The sequence below is a fragment of the Trichoplusia ni genome, chromosome 22 (assembly GCF_003590095.1).
Source record: "Trichoplusia ni isolate ovarian cell line Hi5 chromosome 22, tn1, whole genome shotgun sequence".
Taxonomy (NCBI): Eukaryota; Metazoa; Arthropoda; class Insecta; order Lepidoptera; family Noctuidae; genus Trichoplusia; species Trichoplusia ni.
The window spans coordinates 2,498,201-2,513,309 of record NC_039499.1 but is presented as its reverse complement, the minus strand read 5'-3'; the positions used below and the strand labels follow the sequence as shown (position 1 = coordinate 2,513,309).

The 15,109-nt window shown below is 32.9% G+C and overlaps 1 protein-coding gene across 1 annotated transcript in view; it reads left to right on the top strand.

Moving 5' to 3' along the window:
* Positions 1–4,604: 4,604 nt before the first annotated feature.
* The window catches only part of LOC113504582 (protein Tob1), a 47,950-nt gene continuing 37,445 nt past the window's right edge, over positions 4,605–15,109 (top strand). Inside the window, exon 1 of the mRNA XM_026886953.1 lies at positions 4,605–5,079. The gene's annotated coding sequence lies outside the window, so the exon portion shown is untranslated. The remainder of the gene's footprint in view (positions 5,080–15,109) is intronic.

Sequence of the window (15,109 nt, the reverse complement as noted above, 5' to 3'; positions counted from 1 at the left end):
TGGTTTTTTAATTAAAAAAGAAATGCCTTTAGAGAAATTATGAAATACGCAATATTTCCCAAGAATTTACTTGTAAGTAAATGCAATCTGGTTCGAGATAAGTCAGCTGTTTATATCTTCGTATCAGTAAAGAATAATTTATCTCAATCGAACGAGATCGATAGCACTGTTATCTAAACATAATATGATAATAGTGAATGACTGTTACTATAAAAAACACTTACAATAAAGGTTTGAGAAATACATTAAATTGAATGATGAATTGATTTCGGTTTTGGTATCAATCATCGTTGAGAACATGGCGTCAATGTTAACAGCGAACTATGAAAATGTAACTATCTGATTATGTTGTGACGTAGTACGTTTGTCAAGTTATAAAAAGATTTTCCAACCTATGAATAATCTGCTGTACTAGTACCGTTTAGGTGTAATCCTGCTTGTTTCTCTATCACGCAAAAACTACTCGAATTAAGACGGAACTGGGTACACACACATTTTATAACCAGGATTGCTATATAGAATAGTTTTCATCTTTCAGCAACTTTAGCATGCTTTAACAGCTAGTAAACTATATAGTCATTATTTTTTAAGAACTTCAAATAGGTATAATGATTTTGAGAAGTGCAACACATGACGAGTAACTTTTTTACCATTAAAAAGTATGAATATCTGCAAGGACGTGCTTACGTACTGAACTCTGATAAATCTTATCGTCACAGACAAAAAACACTACATTTTATTTCAAATACCGTACCTACTATATATAGTATACAACACACGATTACAATGTGGTAAAAAAAAAACACCCAACTGTCACCAACAAACTGACAGTTCCCCGGCCATTGACCCCCAGTGTCGGACCAAAAACTTTTAAATTAAACCCGAGACTTCATATGGCATCACCAAGTTTATATAAACACTAATGCAGTACAGTTGAGTCCATAAATATATCGCCGTTTCTACCCATCAAAAATATGTGACGCTTGAAAAAGTTCAGAATATCGTGATAGCTACATGCATCGTCTCATATACATCACATTTTATTAAAACGATCACAGACACATATTTTTTTGTTTATAGATTGAATAAAATATCTAGACCTATTCCACGCTTGTTTTTTTGTGTCTTTGATTACGCCAATATGTTAATGAACGCGACTGTACACTACAGACAGAAAGTTTTCTATTGTGATAATTTTTTTAAATGAAAAATGTCTGATGAGGTGCTCGAGAAAATTCATTAGCAAAGAGTTTTTATGACGCAAAAGAATTGGGTTTGAGATGACTGGATTAAACTATTAAGATTGTTTTGGTTTGAATAGTTGGAACAGAGGAATTTTAGTATAGAATTAGAAATAAAAAAGTGTTACTACAAATACACTTTCTTCTGAGTAAAATACAATTTAAAAGGGCTGGTGAAAACCGAAGAGAATTTTCTTTTACTTCATCTATTATAATTTCGTGGAACCATAATCCTATAAGGACTTCTATAAATTATTACAGGACAATATTCAGGGCCAATTTAATTTAAGTACAAAAACCTGTGTCGTGTCTCAAATTTATTTGAGACCTATTTAACCTATTTTTCGGAGGCCATTGCTCTCCACAAAGTTGTGTGCTATGATTTAGGGAGTTAAATTGCTTTTCCGCTTCTGATTACGGAGACCTAAATATTACATAGATTATATTCACATCTGGTTGAAACGGCATAGCGTTTTTTGTTGTTCTTGTGGTAATCTTCGGCGATTGAGACAAAGACAAACCTACTGAAGGCGACTGTTCTGATTCTGAGCAGTACCTTAGCACTAGAGTCATTTAAAAATAAAGAAATAAATCTCAGGAATTCCTGATTCAAATTGACACTGACATTTCCTTTATCTATAGAAAGATACGTAATAACTAATTAGCATTATTACCCGGAAAATAAAACATGATGAAGTAGGCACGTGCAACTAGTAAGATTGACGATACAAGAGATTATTGAACTAATTTCGTCAAAAAACATCAACCTACTTAATATTTAATGAAATAAAATAAAAAACATTACATACATAATAAAAAACAATCACTGAAAAACACAAACAAAGTTATAAACGAGTTTTATTTGTCTTATTTAAACATTCAACTCGGGCCTTTGAATTTTGAATAAACAACCCGCAACCGCTCACATAATTCTCGTATAAATATGGCATAATTTGGCATAATTCTACATAATGCTGACATGTCACAGGTTACGCTATATACATATAGGTATAATTATACTAAACACTTATGTAAACTAACATACAGAGGGCGTTTAAATAATACTATTGTCTCTACAAGGCGAAACGAATTATCATGATTAAGGTCCCACAATGAGTTTCGTAATGTTATGAAGGCTTTTAGACATAATTTGTGACTGTTTTATTTGTCACTAACTTAAAAAAAATCTATCTATGTGCAACCTTGTTAACAGCCCATGGTAATATTCAAAAAAAGATTTCATACAAGAAAATGGGTGACCCCATCTGATCGGACGGCGTTTATAATAGAAGAGTATTAGTATCTAAAACTAACGACCCTTTAAATAAAATTAAATCATTTCAAAGGCAATAGCATTAATGCTTCATTTTTACCTCTTTTTCCAATAGGAAAAAAAAATCAATAGTATATGTTTTTTACCAGATAAAAAATACAAGTAGATTTCATGTTCAACAAACAAACGATAAAACAGAAGTGTTTCGATGAATCTGTGATTGCCAACCCGTGGTTAACAAGCGTTAAGATCAATACTCACTCTCTTTGCTCATACGGATAAATAAAAGAGATAGTAATAGACTAGGAACACATACAGGTTTTGCCTTCGTTAATACTGATAATAATCTCAAAAAGGAGCAAACCTCTGTGTAGGATTCCGTATGTAAAGAGTTAAAATAGAACCTTATTTCTAAGGCTCTGCTATCTGTCTGTCCGTCTGACACCAGGCTGTATCTTATAAACCATAAAACCTAGTCTAGATAGAATCCGGAACGTTTAACTGAAGAGCTAAGTGCTTTATTTCTAATAGCTTATGCCAACGGCTGCGACCACGCGATGATGATCAAATTGTTTAAAAAACTTTCGAGTAGACCTTGAAATCGTAACAAAAAGACAGACAAAAACATTCATGATAATAGTAAGGATTACCACAAACTTAGGTTTATTGAAGAGGATAAGAATTTATCTTTTTATTACAAATACAAAGACATTTTGCGTCTACTTTTTTTCTTTCACTTTCCGTATAGTTTCAGGAATAAAAATAAGTGACCCACAATCTCCGTGGGTGATGTGAAGCGGTTACAAAGGGATTATTATAAAAGGATAGGCGTATTCCCTGAGGGTCGTATATCGTAACAGTCTGTTAAGAGACCCATTATCAGCAGTGGACCTCTTACATACCGTATTTATGACTTTTTTTTATCTAGCTCACTATGTCCCACTGCTGGGCAAAGGCCTCCCCCAAATCTTTCCACATATTTATCACTACAGTTTTATTATTTACCATCTTATCTGTATTTATTGAAGGCCATTAGAAACAAGTGTTAGTTTAAAAAAAACATTGATCGAACATCTCTTCTAGAGCAATTGACAATATTAAATACTTTATTGCTTTTGTTAAAAAATAAGACAGTATAACTACCCTTTTCATTTACCACAATTTCGTTATTAGTCGTATATTTTAGTTTTTAGTATTAGTAGTACAGTTTTTAGTATTTTTCAGACTGCTTACTGCTGGGTAGAGCATTTATCACCAGGCAGGTTCAATAGAAGTTATCGATTTCAAATTTAAATATTTGGAATCTAGTTTTCCTCACGATGTTTTCTCTTACCGTTTGTCAATGGTGGATTACAATATTATTATTACTCACTACACCATATTTCTTTATGAATACGGTAGCTATTAAAATAACAGCATGGAACTGCAAACCTTCTCCTTTATACTAACAGATGCAAACAGAACAAACGATTTTATCTTTGCAATCAGTTCAAAGGCGAGTCACTTAGCAATCAATCGTGACGAAGCTAACCTGTACACAAATGCAAATCGAATCGAACTAGTTTATACAGAGAACAGAGAAACAGTAAGGATATGCAAATTACGGAACTCTCATTCGTGACTCCCTAGCCATTACTTGTTATTCAGTTAACGAACAATCACGATGGACGCAAATCGACAACCAGCGCAATTTGATTAACGCTCCACTTTAAGGAAGTTTGTGAAGCTGGCCTAAATCAATTATGTACCTATTTACTGTAGATGGGAAAAAGTAATACGAAAACGTTTAGATTGTGATGTTAGTTTATTTTTAGAACTGTGTGTATTCCCTAAACCTTGAATTAGAAAATAAACATAGCAAGACCCATAAAAATAGACTTAGACAGACCAATATTTATTCTCACAAATTTGTAACAAAGTATTTTCATTGCTTAGCGTTTTGGGCATGGTGCTGTACGTCCGAACGCGCCTACGATAACCGCGCTACGAAACCACGTAGAATACGTAGCCAGGCGTGAGGCAGTCAAAAGAGGCGCATAACGTATCGTAAGTGTGCATTGAGCGCCTAATCACGACTAGTTATGTCCTTAAACTTGTCAAGTGTATCAGCACGGTAGAGTGGGCAAGTGCAGGCCCAGTCCCCGTGACCTACATCCGACGACCCTCGCTCGGGAAGCTGCTAATTTCCACCATCGCGGGCTGTAGCCGACGTCACGGCGGGGGCAGGGAGGCACCTCGTCGGCTCGCTGGCTGCCTGCTCCGATCAGTCCAACGCCCCACTCCGAGCTGAAAGCACGCGCCGGCCGCGACGCGACGCCGCGAATGATCGCGAACAAACACAAAACCTCACAGACGCCGCCTCATTAAAATTATTAAAGTGTTGCATCCATATTTTTGTAAAGTGCGAAAACTGTGAAAGTATTTTTTTTTTATTAGTAAACTGTGATAGCTCGTCAGGCGGGCGGAGGCTCGGGTGGGGCGCGTTCCGCTGACACAGTGGCTCAGTCCGCCGCCGGTCGCCGAGTGGCAAGCACCATCGATTTTCTCCATACGACTGTTCGCGAGGTACGTAAGCATCACGTGCCCGTATTTTCACCGCGGCTATTTCCACGCGCCGAGTATTTTCAGGCGATCTGCTTAGCGTTCAAGGCCGCGTTTGTTTGCGTCCGCGTATACGCTGCGATGTACAGTTTACGTTTATGTTTTGATCAATTGTTTAGATCGTATGCAATGTTATCTGTTATCACGCGGTTAGTTCGGGAGGAAAACGAATCGTTTTCACGGCTCTACGGTGTCGGGCGCGTGCTTAGAATAAGTAATGCGATAACGTTGTTAATACCAAGGTTGTGGTGCGGGTGACGACGGGCATTACGATCCTCTTATTGTTGTTCGACAGCAGACGTGCTGGAGTCGAAGCGATGCTTATTAGAGCAGAGTGTGGTGATTACAGTTGCGCGGTTTGAAGGTGACATTTTGAGTGTGTCAGGTGTTAGTAAAGTACTAAATAATGGAGGTATAACACGAAGGGCCAGGTGTACAGTGATGTGGTCGTGAGGGTGATCATGACCTACAGAGTGAGCTCGAAATCTTTATGTGATACGAGATCTGGCAGACGTTCAGACAGGGATTCATTCAAGCGATGTGCGAATGTTTGTGTGCATTACATCATAACAGACTAGTTCAAGTCTATTAAGAGAACAAAGTCGATATAAAGATGATAGTTAAATTAATCGTCGAGTTTTAATTCAATTTAATTTACGATTTAGGTTTTATATCCAGGTATAAATTATGGAGACTTCTAATAAAGTCCATAATTTTTAAGCACTATATAAAAAGTCAATATGTTTACTTTAAAGTTTAAAAACTATATGCTAGACTAAACTGTTAGGAACAGAGAGATGGATATCCCTTTAAACCAAATCATGTGATAACTTAATCATACGACACATTTCTGCCTGATATGTTGGTATATGAATAATGTTAAATTATTAACTGTGATTATAGAGGCATGTATTGAAAAATAGTGCTATTACTAAAAATCTAATAAAAAATATATTTAATAGTTGATGAAAGTTTTAAATATTAAAAAACCGAATGAAAAATACTTCTATTTAAGTTATAAAAAAATAGTATCGGTATAAAATTAGTTTGAAACTTTGGTATCAAAGAAATTGGTACTTTTTATTTGCTTAAAATCATAAGTCATGGTCGTTAATATTTTTTTATTACGACACCGAGTTTCCTTTTTCCATATTCCTTAAGTTACTTTATATTTTGAAAAAGCTTTAGGAAACTAAGTAGCAAAATTCTTCTTGTTTTATTTACATTAATTCAACAGCCATGCATTTATAAAATAAACAATTACTTTACAAAAAAAAACTTATAAATTCAGTCCAAAACAAAAGTATCGAAGAAATCAAAACAAAACACAATCTTATTTCTCTGAAAATAAAGATGCAATGAAAAACTTACAAAGACTTGTGTTCCTCATTGTACTATCTACTTCATTAAAGTTACGCGAATTTTATCGTCTGTATAGTTTACGTTCAACAAATTGCTTTTACCCAATCTCAAAAGTATTTTTAACCGAAGCTGTTATTGAATTCTTATCGGTTTCCGACGACGCGTGATAACAAATAATACATATTCATACGTATTCATTTTATGTAAATATGTTTGGTTCTAAGCATGGTTGTGTATACTGCCTTATATAAAGGTTTTACTCATGAATTAGTCTAAAAGATTCCTTATTCAGTCGCTAGCTTTGCTGTTACTAATAACACTTCTGGTCTAAGTTTGGACTTCGAATAGGTTGTCTGCCCGTGACCATGATACCTGCAAAGGTGTCGAAACGTCGGGAACTAAAATCAAACATTAAACCGCGATAAAATCCGTAAAAGTAGTTTCATTTCAATGTCTAACATTCGCGTAAACCTAAGAAACCACTAATTTATATATCTTAGAACCTAAAAAGACAGTAATTGGTTAAACTTTCAAAGTGTTTTTAATTTAAACGCAGTCAAAAATCTTACATGTTTTTTCTTATGTATCTTATCATTTTCTCTTTTAAATATATCTTATCAATTTATTTAAACATGTTTACATCTAACGTCTGAAAATCTCGTGTTATACTATTTGTTATCGAACTCCTCCGAAACGGGTTGACAGATTTTAATGGTTTTTTGTAGATCTTAGAATAGGTTAGGCTATTTTTGATAACCCTAGGAATAAGTTGGATAGAGCAAAGAATGATTTTCGGATAGAAGAGGGTTTTCTAAAAATACACTCACTTAATCTTTATGCATGATATTGCAGATAGCTACAAAGACGAAGCCTTATTAATTTCAAAAATAATTTAATAAAGGAGATATATTGCGTACATTGTAAGAATACATCTGCAAAGTTTGAATACTCGATCACAAATACTCCTAATGTTGGTACAACTCTAAATCCCTAGTTATGTAACAAGCCACCAATCACACGCCTCTATTTAATAACATTCTACAAATGCAAGCACGTGATTGGCTAGAAACTGTCAACAGTTGGTAACAGAAAACATACTCGTAGCAACAAGCCCTTAAGTACTTTACTACTTCGACGTAACCATTTTGGCAACTTTTAAAAACACATAATAGATCTCATTGGCTGTACAAAATATAATAAATAAATTGATTTAGAATTAGGATCGTGTAAATAAAAAACTAATAATTTATTTTTTAATTGTGAGTATATTCAGCCAGTAACACTTAAATTTCGAATTATCAAATTAAAATCTTTTTCCGCCGTTTTACTGGCATAAAGAAGATTTAACTAAGAAATAATGATACTCGGAAACATTTGATAGCAAATTATCATTTTAAATGTTTACTCTAATTCTTTGTTTTATTTTTAATCGGCCGGACATACGATGTTTTAGTTCTCTCAAGTGTGTTTCCGAAACAACTGAATTTTACTATTTAGTTCCTTAATTAACAATAAACAAAACACAATCGTGATAAATAAACATAACAGTTGTTTATTTATTACGTTTTCCTGACTTTAAAACATTGAATCGTAAAATGAAAATATCATTAACATATCATTACCTTAAGTTTTGTAAGAAATAAATTTTGTAGTTTTACTTTGCATAATTTCTGTTTAATCAGATAACGTCTTGAACTATGGTTTCCACTTATAATAAAGGCATACACGTAGGTAATCATATGCATTACAATAATGGGTAACCACGTAACTTCATAATAAGGCCTGCAATTAAAACACTTTATATCTTTAGATAATACCTTTAACGATACAAAAAAAAAGGAGTTCTAAAATATAAATTTCGTATCTAACTACTAAAACTGCAATATATCCAATTATATATTTCGAATTATCAACCCAAATAACGAGCAAATGACTGACGAGCTGTCACTACGCAGACTTAATTTATTATCATCAAATCAATCTAATTATAATATAATAAAATTATCTCCTATCCCTATACGGGTCGAGTTCAATCTCGACCCATCACACGACACTTCAATGAACTAGCAACTATAGTATTAATGTCAAGGTGTCGTCACGAATCATCTGGCATCATCGGCCCTATGGCACCGCCAAAATGCCAGCAAAACGCCAGATACCATCTATATAGGGCTGCCAGAACGATTGGCATCATCGCAGCCAAATTTGGGAATGTCATTCAATTAATTGTTAATTTAATTGTGTGCTCGTTGCATAATTGGGTGCGTGATGAATAAATGTGATGAGGCAAATATGTAACTGAATTTTAATTTTTTGTCTTGAATATAATTTTGCTGGGGACGTAAATAAACAAGTATGACCTTCAAGATCTGCTGCATCTACCTGATGATTTATTTTGTCTTTTTCATGAGGATGATATAATTATAATTAGCAAGAGTATGTCATGTTATATTGCAAGATAATCTATAATAAAATACTTTATTATTATCATAAATAAAAAACGATTAACGGCAAATTCTAACTCACGATAAGTGGATTTAGAACAATGGTTGAACGGTAAAACCATCACAGAACGCTGCAGAGCAAACTTTATAATCCTTCCTAAGATTAAAATGGATAACGGAATATTATCACTGGAGTACAAGTCTAGATAGCTAACCTTTAGAAACAGATGAATAATAGAACCTCATTACCAGAATAACCTCGATTTGAAAACGATTCATACAATCCTACAGACCAGACAATTATCAAGCGGAAGTTGTCACAAGCAGAGTTAAGTATAAAGTTGTAATACGGGTTTTCGAATTTCAATACGAGACCTTTTTGCATTTGATGTGTATGATAACGGGATATATAGACCAGAATTTACATAATGACGTCGTTATGCTGAAGGCATATTGAAATATTTTCTCGTATTTTTTGAGACACATTCATACAGATATTCAGTATAGTCCAGTTGACATTCCTAATTTCAATTTCTGATGTTACCCCAAATTGCTAATAGGGTTAGCGTAACGCACAACTTTGACAATTGAATTATACGATAAAATGAATATTCGTCGAAAATAATTGGAAAAGTTTTATCACTTGTCTGGGATATTAATTGGTGTCGTTGAGTAAACTTTTTTCTGTATGCTTAATGATAATAAATTTGTTTTTCCTTTGGGTTGACCTTGAATTTCCAAGGTTAAGTTAACCCTCCGATGACATGTTGTTTCTATGACAGTTCGGTGCGCGCTGGCCTAATTTATACCACCTTCGTTTTACCTCGCCGGGTCACGCAATCACGTTATTGGAGGCTTTTTCCTTACACCGCTGTATTTCTGTTTTCCTTTTCTTTGTACAATTTATTTACGTACCAGTGAAAGTTGTAGATTATAACGAGTCTGTTCCGAAATTGAACGTAGGAATATTTAATCTCTATGATTATTTTTTTTAGATTATTTAATTTAGAAATGAAAAATACTAAATACAATAGCTAGCTAGTGCCATAATCGGTTACCCTTCACAGCATCCTACCCCTGGTACCTACTGTTGTGCGGAAAAAGACACGACGAAACGAATTCCACAGCACCATTCTATAAAATATTTATTATATGTTTATTTATATATATATTGCCAATTTTCATTCATTAGAAGTGTTACACTATCATTACAAAATATTACGTACGTGACAAAGATAACAGACTTGTGGGATGAGCACATTAATTACTAGTTTAAGATGCGGAGTCACGCTTTAAGATAATTTATTCAATTACAAGAACATTATCAGACATCACATTACAACAATATCGTAACCAGTAAAATATATCGAAAGCAATTCAAATCAACCAATTAACTTAGGCTTCATAAATATTAATTAACCAGGTATTTATAAAATTTACAAAGACGCCATTCAACCTTATAAAGTCAAAAATATAATAAAAAGCAAACGACAGCTTATTAGCTAAAGTTTAAACATAAAGTACACTCAGAAATTAATTTCAGTTTGAGCGAAAAGCGGTTATACTACTAAATAATGAATACTAGGCGAGTGAAAATGAGCCAAGTCTGTCATAATACAAAAGATATGAGTTTGCCAAAATGTTGAGATTAAACATCACGAGACGGAATCTATTACGTAATAGTCTAGGAGGTTTAGACAGTTCACTGAAACTTTTTGGAATATGTTTTTCTTTCTTAAGATTTTTTAAATGCAGGATAGGGATGGTATAAGTTTGACTGGCCTGTTGGTCTAGTGGTGAGTGACCCTGACTGCTATACCGGAGGTCGTGGGTTCGATTCCCACCCAGAAGAAATTTTTGTGTGATGAGCACGATCATTTGTTCTGCGTCTGGGTGTAATTTATCTATAATATGTATGTATTTAGAAATATATAAGTAAGTTTACCATAACACAAGCTCTGCTTAGCTTGGGATCAGATAACCGTGTGTGAGTTGTCCCCGGATATATTATTATTAATTTATTATATTATTATAAGTTATGTATGGATAGATTAATGAAGGATAATGGTTTATGGATTATGAGAAGATTCTGCTCTATCTAAACATGTAGTTCAAACAGAGGAGCACACGGTGAGAGTTGTAGGTCCACGGAGATTAATTAAAAAGAACTAGAAACTAAGAAGTCTAATTTGAGAGAGTATAGGCTAATTTAATACTTATTTCCTGCATTGAAATGTAAACCAAATAATGTGATCCAAACATTTGCAAAACACGTTAATCTATTGAATAATTTGATTATTTTGCCTTACAAGTTTTGTTTGTTACACGGTTCTCTATGGTTTTAAGTAGAACTGAAAATCTTTCTTAATACTTTCGTGGCTACCTAATTATTTCACAGTGATTTATGAAAACATTTTAATCTATACTAATATATAAAGCTGAAGAGTTTGTTTGTTTGTTTGAACGCGCTAATCTCAGGAACAACTGGTCTAAATTGAAAAATTCTTTTTGTGTTGAATAGACCATTAATCGAGGAAGGCTTTAGGCTATAAACCATCACGCTGCGACTAATAGGAGCGAAGATACAATGGAAAATGTGAAAAAAACAGGACGGGTATAAATCATAACTTATATCTTCTTCTACTCACGGGAACGAAGTCGCGGGCAACAGCTAGTTTGTAATAAAGCCCGAAATATATAAACTACGCGTTAAAGTAATTCTGATTTATAATCGTCGATATATTTTGAAGGGTATTTCATTATACTTCATAATGTTCACTTATTTTGGTTCAGGTTTGTGACGTCACAATGTAAAGGTTGATAGTTATTTGTTGTATTAGTTTTATAGGTAAATAGACTCGACTTGTTTTGACAGCTGTGTGTCATATTACTGAACACATATAATATATGTTTATTAAAAGACATAGATCAACTGTGTATACGGTTTTGCATTGTTTTAGTATTGATTTATTGTTAAAGTTAATAAACAAAAAAAATATTTAAAAGACTATTAAAAGTTACATTTGTATCGACGAAAACATCAGGCATTGTTTTAGTGTAAAGTTAATAAACAAAAGAATAATTCTAGACTTTATAAATAAACATTTAAGTTTTATAGATAACTAGCTGACCCAGCAAAACGTTGCTTTGCCGAATATTTTTTTTTTTAGTTGTATGTATTTTTAATGCCACATTATAAAAAAATAAAAACAAACAATTTCGTCCAAAGAATAAAATATATTTTTTTTAGTGTGAGCAACCCTCATCACTTGGGGGTATGAAAAATAGATGTTGTTCTATTCTCAAACCTGCCCAATATGTATACAAAATTTCATAAAAATCGGTCCTACCGTTTCGGAGGAGTACGGTAACTAACATCGTAACACGGGAATTTTATATATTAGAAGATTACATTTTTCAATCCTATTTTATTCAGTCTAAAGAAACTTCTCTTCATTTAAAGAAAATCCTTCTTTCACTTTGAACTATGTACTTAGTCAAGAACTTATTAAAAAAAATGCTATCAAAAACTGCAACTCTTAAATATTCTCGATAATAAGTTAAAATTGACAAGCTGGTATTTTAAAATATCTTCAAAGTCAGACTAATTGGTTCGTTACTGGCTGTCACCAGCACAAATGGTGACGAGTGACAGATTGATGGCGAGATATGCTCAAAACGAACTCATTTACATGTACACTGAAAAAAATATCGATCCAAATAAGTTTTTAAACGTAAAGGAGTTCAGTACACACATTATTAAGAACTATTTTTCGCGTTGCTAGTTATATTAAATTTAGGAAGAGCATGTAATTTTGATGGTAAATTAGCAATAAAAAATTTTACAATAAAAAATTAATAAGCTAATATCTATTTTACCGCGTTCCTGAAAAAAAAACTATATTAACAGCCCGTTAAACAAAAACAACAATAAAAAATAAACCTTAAATTTAAATTTCGAACCCTTATTTATTCTTCTACAGAGCGTTTACAAAGATGGCGTATTATTAATGTCTATTATATAATACACAATGACGAGTCATATTAAATTGACTGTTGCTACTAAAATTTACGTAACCAACATAATTTACTTCACTATGTAGGCACGAGTATATTTGCTTATAATCCTGAGACTTCAGTATCCTTAAGAGTTGTCTGTATGATTATTTTTTGAAGTAAGGCGTTTTATTTCAGACGAAATAAAAAAAAATGCAATGTCTAACAGTGTCCAATTTGTAAAATCTACCTATATAATTTTGGATTGAGATATGTTTTTTTATGTAATGTTTATCTTTCATTATGTAACTATCCCTTAACCGGAAAAAAGAACATTATAAACAAAACTCACTGATTGATATCGAGAAAAAAACCTCTCCTCTAAAACGAAAATACAATACTAATTCAATCACAATACCAATACTTACACGAGCGTTAAATCTTAAAAAAACACGCGTGCACTTCAGCCATACAACTCTTAATAACTACCTAAGTAAAACCATGTAATAGGCATGTAATAAAAAAACGGCCAAGTGCGATTTAGGTTCGAAAGAAGGATCGAATATCTGTCTACATCTATCTACACACAGCAAATAAATCGTGCTTCCTTAAAATCTATTATATTACGTTTCTTAATATTTGTAGCAACAGCAAAAGTCTCTTGTAATAGAGTTTCAGTTTAACGCTTTGTGTACGGGACCCTAAGTAGAAAAACAAATGACAAACGGTTTATAGTTAGCAACCGAGTGACCTCTAACATAACATTAAGTAATTCTCAATTCAAACAAGTCCTGTTAGTGATGTTAGTATCTTGTTAGTAGCAAGTATCTATGGTTATCATGATCTCGTGATAATACGTATGGAAAATGTTGTAGTCACGCGTGTTTATACAGAGGCGTAGAAGAAGGATTTAGCAAAAAGTTTCGAAATGTTTTTGAGTGCTAAAAGCGTTTGTGTGTTTTGAGCTTTACGTCCAAAGGGCTTGATCCCTATGGCCCATCTATGACTATTGTATGTGTACGTGTGACCTATAGTTATGCCTATTTCAGATTTGATGATAATTAAAAAGAGCTACAGTTACTGGGTGTACCAGGATACATTGAAAGAGAATTTCCTTTTATGACAATATTTTAGTAACAGAATTTCCTTTTTTGATAAAAAACTGTATTTATCTATGACATACACCATAATTACATGTTAACATTTTTTTCAACTAATTAGATATCATAAAACTTTGGTCCTTAGAGTACTGTCTAAACCTGAACACAGTCTGACCTCAGGGCAACATGGGCCGAAAGTCCAAAACATTAAATTTCTAACTTCAATGCTACCAACCAAAAACTAACATCATTAATAAAAAGTCTAGACAGCCTACAATTTAATTAAAAAGCTAACAAGTGTACCAACATTACAAAATAAATCGTTTGACATTTCAGTACGATTGCTTGCTGTGACCAATTTCAAATGACGTTTGGTTTAAAGTAGGTACGTAATGATTACTGGTATCAAGTCAAGCGAGGTAAACTGAAGCCATTAGAAGACTAAAAGGATTTTATAAACACAGCAGGTGGTGTTTACGGCTAACAAACAAGTGACGTCATACCCATGACACACAATCAAAGAGTCTGTTTTCCAGCTCATTTGGTGCAAAGCCGGTAGCTATCGAGACAGATGGCTCTATCGCAAACACTGATAGACCGTAACGTTTGATTGTGACACTGTGTTAAAATAGGCGACACGGTGCAATGGGATTTTCAAAATAGTATTTGCTAAAACCTTAATTAAAGTATTTGGTTTGTTCATTGGTGAATATTTTCAAAATTACATAATTTTCGATTGTAATTGAAAGTGTCTTGTGTCTTACATTATTTAATTACAGATTATTGTTTGATTAATTGTTTTTACGTTCAGAAAGAATTTATTAAAACATCCATGATTATATTCATAGTTTTTTATTAGCGCTATACATTTAATTTATGATGATAAAATACTCACGTGTAAATATTAAAATTAATAGAAATCCATTCTTTTGAAACTGAAAACAATCTTTTCATAATTTTCTGAATATAAAAAGGTGTATGAAAACTTTTTATAAATTATTAACAACAAGTTATAGCTCGAACAAGTTATTTAATTTTAGAATCTTATTTTTGTTTTACAACTTTTTAAAATTGCAACGAAGAATCCGAACT